Source organism: Parasteatoda tepidariorum, chromosome 5 (assembly GCF_982258835.1).
Source record: "Parasteatoda tepidariorum strain Cologne lab strain chromosome 5, Ptep-v5.0, whole genome shotgun sequence".
NCBI lineage: Eukaryota > Metazoa > Arthropoda > Arachnida > Araneae > Theridiidae > Parasteatoda > Parasteatoda tepidariorum.
The window spans coordinates 23,775,815-23,789,765 of record NC_141759.1 but is presented as its reverse complement, the minus strand read 5'-3'; the positions used below and the strand labels follow the sequence as shown (position 1 = coordinate 23,789,765).

Here is a 13,951-nt window from a genome sequence, read left to right as displayed (position 1 = left end):
AATGAATTTTTTTCAAATTTTAAGTCAATAATTCTGTTATTAATTTTAAATTGCTCCAAAAATTTTGTTTAGTTTTACAGTGAATATTTTTGAAGTTATAGTAAAACAACGTAAGACCAAAACAGTTAGTTTTTTTCCATATAAAAATGTCCATATCTCCATAAATATTTAAGCTAGATATACGAAATTTTATACAGATATTGCAAATTGCAAGTAATTGTTACGATTTACAAGCTTACAACTTGATTTTCTTGCAGAGGAAATACTTATTATCTTTCCATATCTATATAAATATTTAAGCTAGATTTACGAAATTTTATACAGGTATTGCAAATAACAAGTAATTGCTACGATTTACAAGCTTACAACTTGATTTTCTGGATGAGGTTGTTCAAAAATACTTATTTTCTTTCCATATCTCCATAAATATTTAAGCTAGATTTACAAAACTTCATACAGATATTGCAAATAACAAGTAATTGCTACCATTTACAAGCTTACAACTTGATTTGCTGGTAGAGGTTGTTCAAAAATACTTATTTTCTTTCCATATCTCCATAAATATTTAGGCTAGATTTACAAAATTTCATACAGATATTGCAAATAACAAGTAATTGCTACCATTTACAAGCTTACAACTTGATTTTCTGGAAGAGGTTGTTCAAAAATACTTATTTTCTTTCCATATCTCCATAAATATTTAAGCTAGATTTACAAAATTTCATACAGATATTGCAAATAACAAGTAATTGCTACCATTTACAAGCTTACAATTTAATTTGCTGGTAGAGGTTGTTCAAAAATACTTATTTTCTTTCCATATCTCCCTAAATATTTAAGCTAGATTTACGAAATTTTATACAAATATTGCAAATAACAAGCAATTGCTACGATTTACGAGCTTACAACTTGATTTTCCGGCAGAGGTTGTTCAAAAATACTTATTTTCCTTCCATATTTCCCTAAATATTTAAGCTAGATTTACGAAATTTTATACAGATATTGCAAATAACAAGTAATTGCTACGATTTACAAGCTTACAATTTAATTTGCTGGTAGAGGTTGTTTAAAAATACTTGTTTTCTTTCCATATCTCCATAAATATTTAAGCTAGATTTACGAAATTTTATACTATTGCAAATAACAAGTAATTGCTACGATTTACAAGCTTACAACTTGATTTTTAGGCAGAGGTTGTTCAAGAATACTTATTTTCTTTCCATATCTCCCTAAATATTTAAGCTAGATTTACGAAATTTCATACAGATATTCCAAATAACAAGTAATTGCTACGATTTACGAGCTTACAACTTGATTTTCCGGCAGAGGTTGTTCAAAAATACTTATTTTCCTTCCATATTTCCCTAAATATTTAAGCTTGATTTACGAAATTTCATACAGATATTGCAAATAACAAGTAATTGCTACCATTTACAAGCTTACAATTTGATTTGCTGGTAGAGGTTGTTCAAAAATACTTATTTTCTTTCGTAATTTATTGTCAGTCCCTCAAACCTCTGAAAGCTTCAAATCTTATTGCTAAGTATTAAAAATCGCATGAACTAAACACAAATAATCCGATCTGAAAAAAAAAAAACATTAAATAATTAATCAATGTCAAAAACTAATATTTCCATTCTACATTATTGAGGGGTGGTATATTTAATTCAAAATTTTTACTAAAAAAAACCTCCAGATCCTTATGTTTTAAAACTAAATAAAATAATAATAATAGAATTCCCTTAGCTTTGCATCAACACCTAGTTCCATTTTTTCACATTATTTAGCCTGTAATTTTTCAAGCAACTGTCACCACGCGTGGTGCCCCAAAATTAATCGACACCTAAATGATTCCAATTAAACACCAGAATCCGATAATTATGGGTGTATTGACGCATCAGTTTTTTCTCTCTTTACATTCATTTACTTTTTTTTTATTTCTATTAACCCAAAGCCAGACAGAATGGGGCGTGTTTTTCCTTAAAGGCCTCTTTTAAGAGGTCCCCTCTCTCTTCGGTCGCCCCTCTTTTAGTTGTTTTGAAGTTGCTTTGCGTGCGAAACCTGAAGAAGCGGTTTCTTTATTTTGACAACTATCCTTATGAGAAGTTTTTTCCCGCTAAGAGAGTTATGGTTTTTATTTTCCCCATAGAAAATGAATGCCCCTACTTGATTCGATGGATAGTGATAATTATTTATAACTGAACCTGTTCGATTTTTTAGACCCGTTTCTTACTATTAATTGTTCTAAAAAAAAAAAAAATGAGAATCAGTTAACCTTTTGTATTTGAGGGTGCTTTTCTAACGCTTTTCAATTACCTACCACTTCGAATGTTAACATTTTTAAATCTTAACGTTTATTAAACAATTAATTCAATGGTCTCTAAGTGTGATATGATAATCATGCAAACTTTGTGTTACGTCTTAGAAAATCTAAGTGATTGCGTCTTTTCTTTTTTTCTTTTTTTTTTCTTTCTATTTTGAATTCTAGAATGACTTTAGTACAAGGATAAATTGTAATTCTTGTGCATTCTTCAATATTTTTATAAATGAGTAATAACTGACTTCTCACGAGTTTTGGGAAAATGTGACAGCAGTAACGAAAATGAAATAAAGCTCGATCAATAAATAGATTTGTGACTAACACTATGCAACGGTATTTTTTTTTTTTTTTTTTTAATGAAGAAGAAGTACAGGGATTTCTTATTATTTTATAACCTTCGTTGAACAGCATGCCCAAATTTGAGTTTATGACTATCAATGTTCAACTACGTAACTTTGTAACTTTAAACTCAATCCCGAAAACGAGGAAACTCCTGAAGGAAGTACTGGGTGAAATTTGCCTTCGTGGAGGACGTTTTGATGGCACTAACCCTCGTTTGCGTTATATGAAGAGGAAAACCACAAAAATTTCCTACGGCCTTGGGGGCAAGGGAACTGTAAAATATGATCCGCCTACCACTGAGGATATTTTACGTCAGCTCTGTCGTCAATAAGAGCTGGATGTGGAATTTGCATCAGCCAGTCATTATTAGGATACGAACTCGGGTCACCCCATTTGAAGGCGAGCGCTCAGTCGCTTGAGCCACGACGGCTCAATGTATAGGGATTTTTATAACCGTCGTTGAACAGATGACCCAATTTTGGGTTTACGACTACTTATGTTCAACTCTGAAGTCTTGCAATTTTAAACACAATTCAGAAGACAAGGAGACTGCTGGATCGAGCATTGGGAGAAATTCTTTTTCATGGAGGGCTTTTCGAGAAAACTAACCCTCGTTTTGCGTTGCATGAAGAGGAAAATCTCCCACGATATTGACGTTAAGGGAACTCTAACCCATGATCCGTCTACCACAGAGGATATTTTACGTCAGCACTGTGGTAGGTGCGAGCCGGGTGCGGAATTAATATCAAGCAACCATCGCTGGGTTTCGAACCCGGTTCACCTCATTGGAAGGCGAGCTCTCTACCCCCTGAGCCACCGCGGCTCATGTACAGGGATTTTTTATTTTTATATTTCATGATCGTCGTTGAACAGCCAACCCAATTTTGGGTTTACGACTCCGTGCCCTTGTAATTTTGAACCCAATCCAGAAGACAAGGGAACTCCTATATCAAGTATTGTGAGGAATTTTGCCTTCCTGAGAGACTTTTTGATGAAACTAATCCGCATTTGCGTTACATGGAGATGAAAACCACGAGTACCTTCCAAGCTTAGCCTGACGTCAAGGGGACTCTAGCCCATAATCTGCCAACCACTGAAGATATTTTACGTTAGCAGTGTGGTCGGTGCACAAAAAATATACTCTATCCTACAAAGATCTCTAAACGCTGAAATAGTTTCCAAAGAGGTAATTTCTATTAGCATTAACGAACAGTGCGGAAAAAAACGGACTACTTTGAATAACTTTCGATCTAATGATCGCATCTTCACGTTCTAGAATTCAATCTTAATTGCTAGAGGGAGTGATCTCAAATATTCTAATTAATAATTGCAGACGATATTTTAAGTTACGAAAACAGACACAAAAACATAACTTTTTTTCAACGGATTCGGGTTTCTGACTCCCAAAATATCAGTTTTATCAGAAAAGTTTGGACACCTTTATTTACGTTGCTTCGCATTTCGCCGTATTTTGAAAACATCTTAAGCGAGTTGAAAACTTTTTGCACACAATTATAAAATTTGTTTGTCCAAAAATAATTTTATGCAAAAAATAAATTTTGGTAGATATTTATTATTTTTTATTATTTTATTTAATAATAGTTGAAGAAATTTGGAAATGTAAGGTATAAATTTTTTTTACATCATTTAAAAGAATGTAATTTTACATGACAAAATACAAAATCTGACCGAAATTAGTCGAATAGTTTTCTCAGGAATTGAATTACGAGAGTCAGTCAATTCCACAAGCGACTGAACGAGAGTTCGAAACTACTTCGTTGTAAAGAAAATATTATTTAACTCTCCGATAAAAAATTACTTGACAGAAAAAAAAATTCGCTGTAACGAAACTATTGCAGAGCCACTATTTTCAAGAATACTAGTGCAATATGCTAAAAAATATTTTTTCATGAACCACCGTTTATACTTCTTGATGGGTCCGATCGTTTTAAGCAATTAGTATTAGATGAGGAATATAACATTTCCCATTATTTTATAAGTGTCAAAGATATAAAAATGTGTCACTGAGCTGTTTTAGCTCAGGGGATCGAAAGCTCATCTCCCAGTGTGGTGACCCAAGTTCGAATCCCAGCGATGGTTTGTCGATACGAATTTCGCATGAGCGTCGCACCGACCATAGTGCTGACGTAAAATATTCTCAGTGGTAGACGGAGTCTCCTTGCCGTCAGGCTAACCCTAGGAGGTTTTTCTTTCCATAGAACGCGTTCCATCAAAAAGTCCTCCACTATGGCAAATTTCTTCCAATACTTGATCTAAGAGTTCCCTTGTCTTCTGGAATGAATTAAAAAATACAAGACTATGGAGTTGAATATTGGTAGTTTTAAACTAAAATTTTGGATCAGCTGTTCGACAATATAAAGAATAAATATATAGAAAAAAAATGTATCAGAATATTTTTGAAGTGTAGCAGATAGCAATAGAGAAAAATGGACTTATGACAAAAAAAAAAAATAAATAAATAAATAGATAAATAAAATTAGAACCCTTTTTCTATTCATCCCTTAGAATCCCAAGCCAAAGGCCCTTACATTCCTGGGGTACTAAATGTTACAAATAATACCACTAAATGTTACAAATAATTTCTTTTCATAGTTTTCCTTAAAAATTGTCTATTAGAATTATGACTTGACAAAATTTAAAATAAATATAAGCTCAAATTTATTAGCATATCATAATTTACTTACGCTACAAATAATTTAAAAAACACATAATTAAGTAACAATATAAATTTAAATTAAGTAGCGACCAGGAGACCCCTGATAGTTTTGTGCCTAGGGCCCCCTCATTTCCTGATTAGGCCCTGCTTTTAATCGATAATATTCAATTAAATTCCTTAAATGAAATGTAGCATTTCCTTATCTTAACAGAAGATTGAAAGAATATCATTTGAAAATAAATTTTAGGTAATTCTACACAATAAAAGATAAAAATCTGCAGTTAATCTTTAAAGATTATCTACCGCAGCAGTCAAACATTCTTTCTCGTTGCCATTGTCATAAATGTCGATTTTAAGCGCTTCTACGTTGAAACAGGTGAACTAATTTACCTTCTTTTCTGCTGAATAAATCAACTGAAGCTATCTATTCAACTCTAATTAATATACAATATCTTTAACGTTTTCCTCTTTAATTTATTTTTCTAAACATTATTTAGAAGGATTTTAGTGCAATTGCAGAGCTGCCATCTTGTACGTTTATTATTATTTTTTAAAAATTTTTTTTAATAACAGCTGTTGAACAGCCGACCCAATTTTTGGGTTTACGACTACTAATGTTCAACTCCTTAGCCTTGCAATTTTGAACCCAATCCAGAAGGCAAGGGGACTCCTAGATCAAATATTGAGAGAAATTTGCCTTCGTGGAGGATTTTTTGATGGAACTAACCCGCAATTGCGTTACATGAAGAGGAAGACCACGAGAACTTCCAACGGTTAGTCTGGCGGCAAAGGGACTCTAACACATGATCCGAAAACCACTCAGGATATTTCACAGTCAGCACTGTGGTCGGTGCAAGCCGGAGGCGGAATTCGTATCGACCAGCCATCGCCGGTATCGAACCCCGGTTCACCTCTTTGGAAGGTGAATGCTCTATCCCCTGAGCCATCGCGGTTGTTATACGGCTATTGGAAAAAATTTTAGAAAGTGGTTGATGCAAAAGATTGTTACAATTAAATGGTAACTATTTTTTTATGTATAACTCTATGATAAAATACCAGTTTGGAAATGTTGCCATAGCTGTATGGTAAAGGTGTACTATAGCCTATAGAAAAATTTCTTCATAAGTTGTAGCACACCTTAGTTTTATGGCAAAAATTTGCCATATAACAAGATGCCATAGGATATTCCTATGGGGTTTTGCCTGTGGTAAAATTTTGCCATATACGTGATGGATTTTGCCATACGTATATGGTAATTTTTGCCATACGCATGTGGCAAAATTTTACCATAGGCAAAATCCCATAGGAATATCCTATGGCATTTTTTCATAGCAAACCTATGGCAAATTTTCCTACGGGAAGATAATTAAAGCTAGAAGAATTTTTAAAACATTAATCTAATTCGATATCCCTCAGGCATAGATGACGAACTAATGGATTTTAATAAACTAATGTTTGAGTTAAGATCTGTCATTGTGTGCTAAACAGTTTTGTTTATACCATATCTTTAGGTTTTCAACAAAGGTTCTTTAGTTTATTTCTCTAAACATTATGCAGGAAGATAAAAAAGTAATTGCATAACTACTATCTTGTACTGTTATTGAATTTTTTTTTCAGAAAGTGATTGTAAAAAGATAATTAAACCAGGAAGAAAAGCGCTTTACTGTGCATTCGGGTAGGAAAAAAACAACACAATTTCTGCATGCGAGAAAAACAAATAAAAAAAGGTGTTTCCTTAAAAGAAAATCGTTTTTAAGAGAGGGTATGGTTTCCCTAGATGACCAGCAACGTTGAACCCCTTTAAGGCATCGAGTCAATGAGGATATCAATGAGGGGATGGGGCATTATGTCCCACTCCTCCAGAAGAGCTTTTTCCAGTTTTTGGAGAGTTTGGGGGGGTAGTAGGCGTTCAGCAATTCTTCTACCTAGAATGTTCCTAACATGCTTGATTGAATTCATGTCCGGAAAACAAGCTGGCCAATCCATTCGTATGATCCTTTCCTCCAAAAAATCATTGATCAAGTTAGCATGATGTAGCCTGCAATTGCCATCCATTAGCATGAAGTCATATACAATTACTGCAATGTAAAGGACTACAATATGTTTAGGATATGTACTTAGGATCTCATTTCTATATCCGCGACCGGTCAGAGCTCCATTTTGAATGATATGGAGATCGGTACACCCATCAATGGAGATCCCAGTATAGACCATCACTCTCCAACCGTCAAATCTTACTCTTTCGTGCTCAAACGCAAGGTTGTTTCTAGTAACGCGTTCCCTCCAGATGGAAATACGCCTATTATCAGGATGAACAGAAAAAGAATATTGCGCCATTTATTTCCCCACCAGTTCACATTCTCCGTTGCCCATTCCCAGCGGGCACGACAATGTCTTGTTGTTAACATGACACACACCTATGGTCGGCGAGCATACAGACCTACAGAGTGAAGGCGGTTTCGGACAGTTAGTGTTGAAACTGTGGTGCCAGTAACCGAACGAAGGTGTTGTAGAAGAAGAGTGGCTTTCATATTTCGGCGTAGTCCCGCAGTGGACTGATCGTTAAGACACGGTTCCTAGCAGATCACCGAAGTCAAGCATCACTGGCTGCGGTCAATGTGCGGGTGGGTGATCACTTGGATTAGTCTGCGTAGGGACCGAGGTTGTGCGGTATTGGTTCTCGTTAAACTGTTCTACCGTAAAGTGCACGACTTCGCTTGCAGGTTGTCGGGGCACCGAAACGGAGGTGAAATCCCCTCTGCAGAGGATCATAACTATGATGGCATGTCTTCGGATTATCCTCAGGGATGTTTCCCAGACCGTCGTCAATATCCCATTGTGCAGCTCTAGTGTGACGTAAATGAACTACAACAACATATTTCGGCGTCCTCGTGCCGTTAGCGTTAAATAACGATCTTCGTTGGGCGTTCTTGCACGTCTACTCCCTTGCCTTGATCTGGGGCCTGCATCTCCAGTTTCCAAAAAAGGGTTCCAAATCCTGGAAATGACTCTTTGTGAAACCTCAATGGCTTCTGCTACTTAGATTTGGGTTTGGCCCCCCTCTAACCGGCCAACAATTCTCCAAACTTTTGATTTGGCTAAATGACTTCGTTGAGACATCGCACTCATGGAAACAACACGCTTACTGAATGTCGAATTTTAGGCTCTGTTTTTAGATTAAATTGAAAGCCAAAATAAATTCTCAGTCGCTAAAGCGTCGTCTTCGACGTCAAACACAAAATTTGCAAACTGCAAAGTTTAAAAATATATAAAAAATTTGTATTTATGGCTCTCTTCTTCCATTTTATGTAGGGGAAAAAAAACTGCTTATACCATTATTTTGTACAAGACTTACATTATCCTTTAATTGTTTTAAGCAATGCATATATCTGAAACGATTTTTTCCCACGTTTTTTGTCAAAAATAAAACTTAAGTGGGATGTGTGTATGATTATGATAATAAGACTATTACAACCAAATTTGTTTTACAGCAAGCGTGGGCTTCCTATCAAGATTCGATCATTTACTGCAGATCATTGTCCAGTTAATTTTGGTCGCCTACGCAATCATTTTGAATGTTTATGCTAAACAGAGTTCCATGAACACGTGGTCACTATTACCTTCATGTTTGGATTGAATCTTTTCCGAAAAAGAGGCTTAAGGTTAAGTAGCAATGCAATGATAAGCCACACTCTTTCTAAAGGTTTTGTTTCAAGCTGTGGCTTAGAATTATTTACAGATGTTCTTTTTAAGTGTTTGGAATTACTACTAGATAAAAATCAATTCACAGAAAGTTCAGGTACGAATCCGAGAGACGGTTGGTCGGTACGAACTTCTGCTTCCAGCTCGCAACGACAACAGTGCTGACTCAAAATATCCCCATTGCTCGATGAATAATGGATTAGAATCCCCCTTGCCATCAGATTGTGGGAGGTTTTCGTGGTTTTCCTTTCCATGAAGCGTAAATGCGTTAGTTCTATCAAAATGACCTCCACGAAAGCTAGTTTGTCTCACTGCTTGTTCCAAACATTATGGATTTTGTGATGGTTTCAAAATTGCAAGGCTAAGGCTTTTCCTCTATATGTAACACGAATGCGGGCTACGACGTTGAACATTGGCAGACGTAAACCCAATAATGGTGAATTTGAAGACGTGACTTAACTTAAAATTTCTCCAAGCATTTTTTTGCTGCTGTTTGAATAAATATGTGGTACAAATAAACGGTGGGCGAAATCTGATCTGGCAACCTAATTTTTTTCTTCAAATCACCAATATCTGTAACGTAAGAAGTCCTCCAAGAACGCAATTTTCTTTCAATGCTTGATCCAGGAGTTCCCTTGTCTTCTGGATTGAGTTCAAAATTACACGGCTAAACATTATGGATTTTACATTATGGATTTTACATTAGCAATCGTAAACCCAAAAAATTGGGTTGGCTGCTCAACAACGGTTATAAAATAAAAATGTATGTACTGTTATGCACTTTAAGTTAACGTAATCAAGCTGTTTTAAAACAAAAATATATTAAAACCACTGAATCTTTTTTAGTATTAGGAGTTTAACATGGCATATATAAAAAAGTGGTGAATTATATCAGCCTACGAATTGGTTAGAATTAGTGGTGAATAAAAATCTACTAAATTGAATTTATGAAACCAAAAATCACAATTAATAAACTACCACTTGAAAATATTTATTCGCTGTCCGGAGAAAGTTGGCATTTCTGTGTATATAAATAGAACTATTTTTGCGTGTTCTATATTTCATTAATTTCTTCAAACCATTTTAGTAACGATAATAATATAAAAAATTAAAAATTTACTCGAATTATGTGTTTCTAATAATCTTGGCTTCGCCGGTCACCGGTAACCGCCGTGGTGCTACGAACAAACTCAGTGCCTGTCACCGGTGACCCACATGGCGTTCAACATGTTAAACAACAAAGAGCTATTGTATGTCGCTTCACTTAGAAAGTACTGTCTAAGATCGTGCTTGCTAATACCCTGATTAAAAGTTTCAACCGTAATTTGCTGTTCTAGAAAAGGTTGTCAAATTATGGTTAATTTTGTTACTTCTTTAAAAGACTCACCCAGAGATAACTTACTCTGTTGCAAGTTAAGAAAAAATACAATTATCCCTATGGAAAGCGCCATTTCCCTCATCAAAGCTCAAGTCAAATAGATCCCAAGCTCGCAGCGCTAACGAATATCAACGTCGCAAAATCTTGAAACGACGTTGCACAGTGTCCTTTCTGCTTGCTTTCTTTTTTTCAACAATAATCAATTAGAAAGTAATGAGAATTAATAAAAATGTTATCTAAAAATCGTAATAAATATTCGCCTTTCTGTTAGCATTTAAAGAAACTGATGGAAGAATTATATATATGTTTCTTGCAGACGATTTTCTTCAACAGCGAATCAAAAGTTTAAATTCTTTAACTCGCATCTGATTTGTCATTGAGCATGTGAACATGTCAGCATCATAAGACGCGCAATTTTTAGTGCACCAATCAAATCTCTCAAACGCTCTTGCAACGTCATATAGATGTTTCTTTTTCAAGAACGAATGTTCTAATTGTTTATGAAAATATGTCGCCAAGTCTAGGATTCCAATAAGATTTCGAAACAACTGACCATTTTTTAAAAAAATAATTCTATGATATATATCGTAAAAGATAGCAAGAATTAAATTTTTTTGACGTGTTTAACTTTTAAAATCTTTTTAAATTGTTTTGAAAGCATATTCGTTTAATTTGATTACGAAATAAAACGGAACTACATGCAGTCGGTCGCGAATGATTACTTAAATCCTACACCGCAATGATCTTTTCTTAATTTGCAATGGAGTATAGAATAATGTAGCGTCTCACGTGAACTTCTCAAACACGTTACGTAGTGGAAAACAAAGTAAGTTTAAATTAGGTTTATTAAATCATGAATTTTACATTAAAACATAAATATTACTAATACAAAATGATGAGTTTTCGAATATCCTTTTAAAAACTCTACTACCAGTTTTTTATTTGGATCGCTGAACATGTTGACCGTTTAATCAAACTATTTGAGGTTTTTGTGAATTTATTTTTCAGCTGTTGTGAACTGAAGCAGAATTTTTTGAAATAAACTGCCTTAAAAATATTTACTTCTTGAAACTTAAGCTTTTGTCTTTATAACCTTATCTGTATTTTTTTAAATTGCTTGTTAAATTTAGTGGTGGACACTGTTAACTGTTAAATTTAGTTGTGGACAAAATTCTTTTGATTCTAATTAAATATATATAAATGCATTACCCTTCCTACCACTATGAAAAATATTTTCCAAAAGTACGGACAGTCCGCAATAGCTGGAGCCTCTGATATTATACTTCTCTTGAAATGAAAATAGAAATGTTATATCCTTACTTGAGAGCCCTGTTTTGAATTACAAAAATTCTGATATTTTTGACATTATGGAAGAAAAAAAATGTAAATTTTACGCTCTTTTAATTGGGTTCCGAAAGTGCATCAAAATGGAAACAGCATACACTACATGGTGTATAATAAAAAAAGTGGTTATTAGAATATATTAAAAATAAAATACCCATCACAGTTTTAAGTTCTTTTGACATAATTTTGATAGCTAAAACAAGAACCCATCAACTGATATTAGAAAATTATATCCATAGTAAATTATATACATAGATAATCCTTTGTAGAACCAGTAATAAATTAATCATTAACAATGGTTTAATATATCCAAAATTTAAAAAAAGATAATTTTAGAATTTTGTGGTAATATTGTTGGAAATAATATGCATATAATATGCTTTATAAATGAATTAATAACTATTTATGTTAAACCCCTCTTCAAAGAAGTTCCTTTACAGCGAATTCCTATAACGGAATTTTTAATCGGCCTAGTAAATAGCATTCAAAATATTCTCCGTATAACGAAGTAGAAGTTTCCTTGTAACAAATTTTTTAAGTGCTTATCTGTTCAATTTTCGCCGTTTTTGGAATTACTTAGATATTCATATTTCTTATTTCTTTCATTTTTGAACAAAGTTGCCGCTTAAAATTGGAATTTTTGTGCAAACCAATTCGCTTATCTGTTCAACGTAAAATACTTCATTTTTTAACTTTACAAATTAACTTATAGACTAAAAAATTGTGTAACATATATTTAAATACTTGGAAAAAAGAAAATTTGTGTTCACCATAAATAAATTGCCAATTTCTAATCTGTTCCCTATAAACATATGAAATGACATTAATTAAATAATTGTTCGGATGGGACAATTGAAAATGTTTGCTTCGACCAAGTGTTCACTATATCCCGAGTTTCTTTATAGCGAAGTTAAACTGTATTTGTTACAGGATGTTCTAAAAAGTGCTTAAAGGTGCTTATTTTCGATTTTCCTTTTTTAAAAGCCCTTAAAGGTGCTTTATTCATTGGGTGTTTTTAAAAAGTGCTTAATTTTCCCTTTTTCAAAATGAGATTCTTCCTTTATTATGTTGATTTTCGCTACGAATTATACAGAATGACGGAGTTCACATTGTTCTATTCAACGCTTTCTCAATTAATTCAACCTCAATCTTTTTCGGCGTATTGTCAATCCGTAGCGTATGAAAACGTCATTCGTTTACCATGATTCAAAATTTCATGATTTTTGACAAATGTCAAAAACAATGCCAAAAGTTTTTTTTTTTTTTTTTGTTTTTTTTTTGTTTTTTCTTTTGACATGGCGGTTAAAACAAGAGAAAACCGTCAATTATCAAAAACTTCACAACCCTATTAATTATGATATTTTTTTAAAGTGTTTAAAAATAGTTTTTGAGTGCTTAAAAGGTGCTTATTTTTGTTGAATAATTTGGTTACGCACCCTGATTAATTAAATAACAGTTCGGATGGGACGATGGGACAACTGAAAATGTTTGCTTTAACTAAGTGTTCACTATATCCCGAGTTTCTTTATAGCGAGGTTAAACTGCATTTGTTACTACAATTTAAATGTTTATGGGTGGTACAATTGGAAGAATTCTCTCTTTTTTTTTGTAAACATTAAATTTACTGTATTTAAAACAAAGTGAACACTTACATGAAATAAAATCTATCTCCATGGGGGTGAAGAAAAAAAAGAAAACTATTGGATCACCTGATCACACAAGTAAGTGAAAAAAAGGCAATGATTCCGAAACGAGCTGCTTGTTTTCCTTTCAAAGAAGCTTTTTACTTGTTTACCGTTCTCTGACTTCGTCAGAATCAATAGGCATTTCGCAAGTTCGACGAGGACAGGTGAAAGGGGGAGGGGTGAAACTGTTTTAACGGGGGGGAAGGCAGGTGCAATGAGAATGAAAAAAGAAGCTTTCTCTCGCTACTTTGGCGAATTTCGAACGTTTTTCTAACCAACACCTGCAGCAGTCTTCGAATCTTCAAGGTTTTCACTTATTGCTTCCAAAAAAAACCTGTATATATAAAACGAACGTTAGCGCCAAACGATATTCAACTGCTGCGATTGTGATGTTGCAGATGATTTATACACCTTTCGAAAAAAAAGAACAAAAAGTTTATAATTCATTCCAGAGATACCCTGTTTCATTGTTTTGTCCACGCGTTATGCTTGACGAAAATTGC

The 13,951-nt window shown here is 33.8% G+C and overlaps 1 protein-coding gene and 1 long non-coding RNA gene across 6 annotated transcripts in view; one reads left to right on the top strand and one right to left on the bottom strand.

Moving 5' to 3' along the window:
• LOC139426405 (uncharacterized) overlaps nucleotides 1-13,581 on the bottom strand; it is a 47,430-nt gene extending 33,849 nt beyond the window's left edge. Inside the window, exon 1 of the long non-coding RNA XR_011637676.2 lies at nucleotides 13,416-13,581. This is a non-coding gene — a long non-coding RNA (uncharacterized LOC139426405). The remainder of the gene's footprint in view (nucleotides 1-13,415) is intronic.
• The window catches only part of LOC122272636 (uncharacterized), a 114,658-nt gene continuing 111,774 nt past the window's right edge, over nucleotides 11,068-13,951 (top strand). For all 5 annotated transcript variants that reach the window (XM_087163526.1, XM_087163527.1, XM_087163528.1 and 2 more), the window contains exon 1: nucleotides 11,068-11,245. The gene's annotated coding sequence lies outside the window, so the exon portion shown is untranslated. The remainder of the gene's footprint in view (nucleotides 11,246-13,951) is intronic.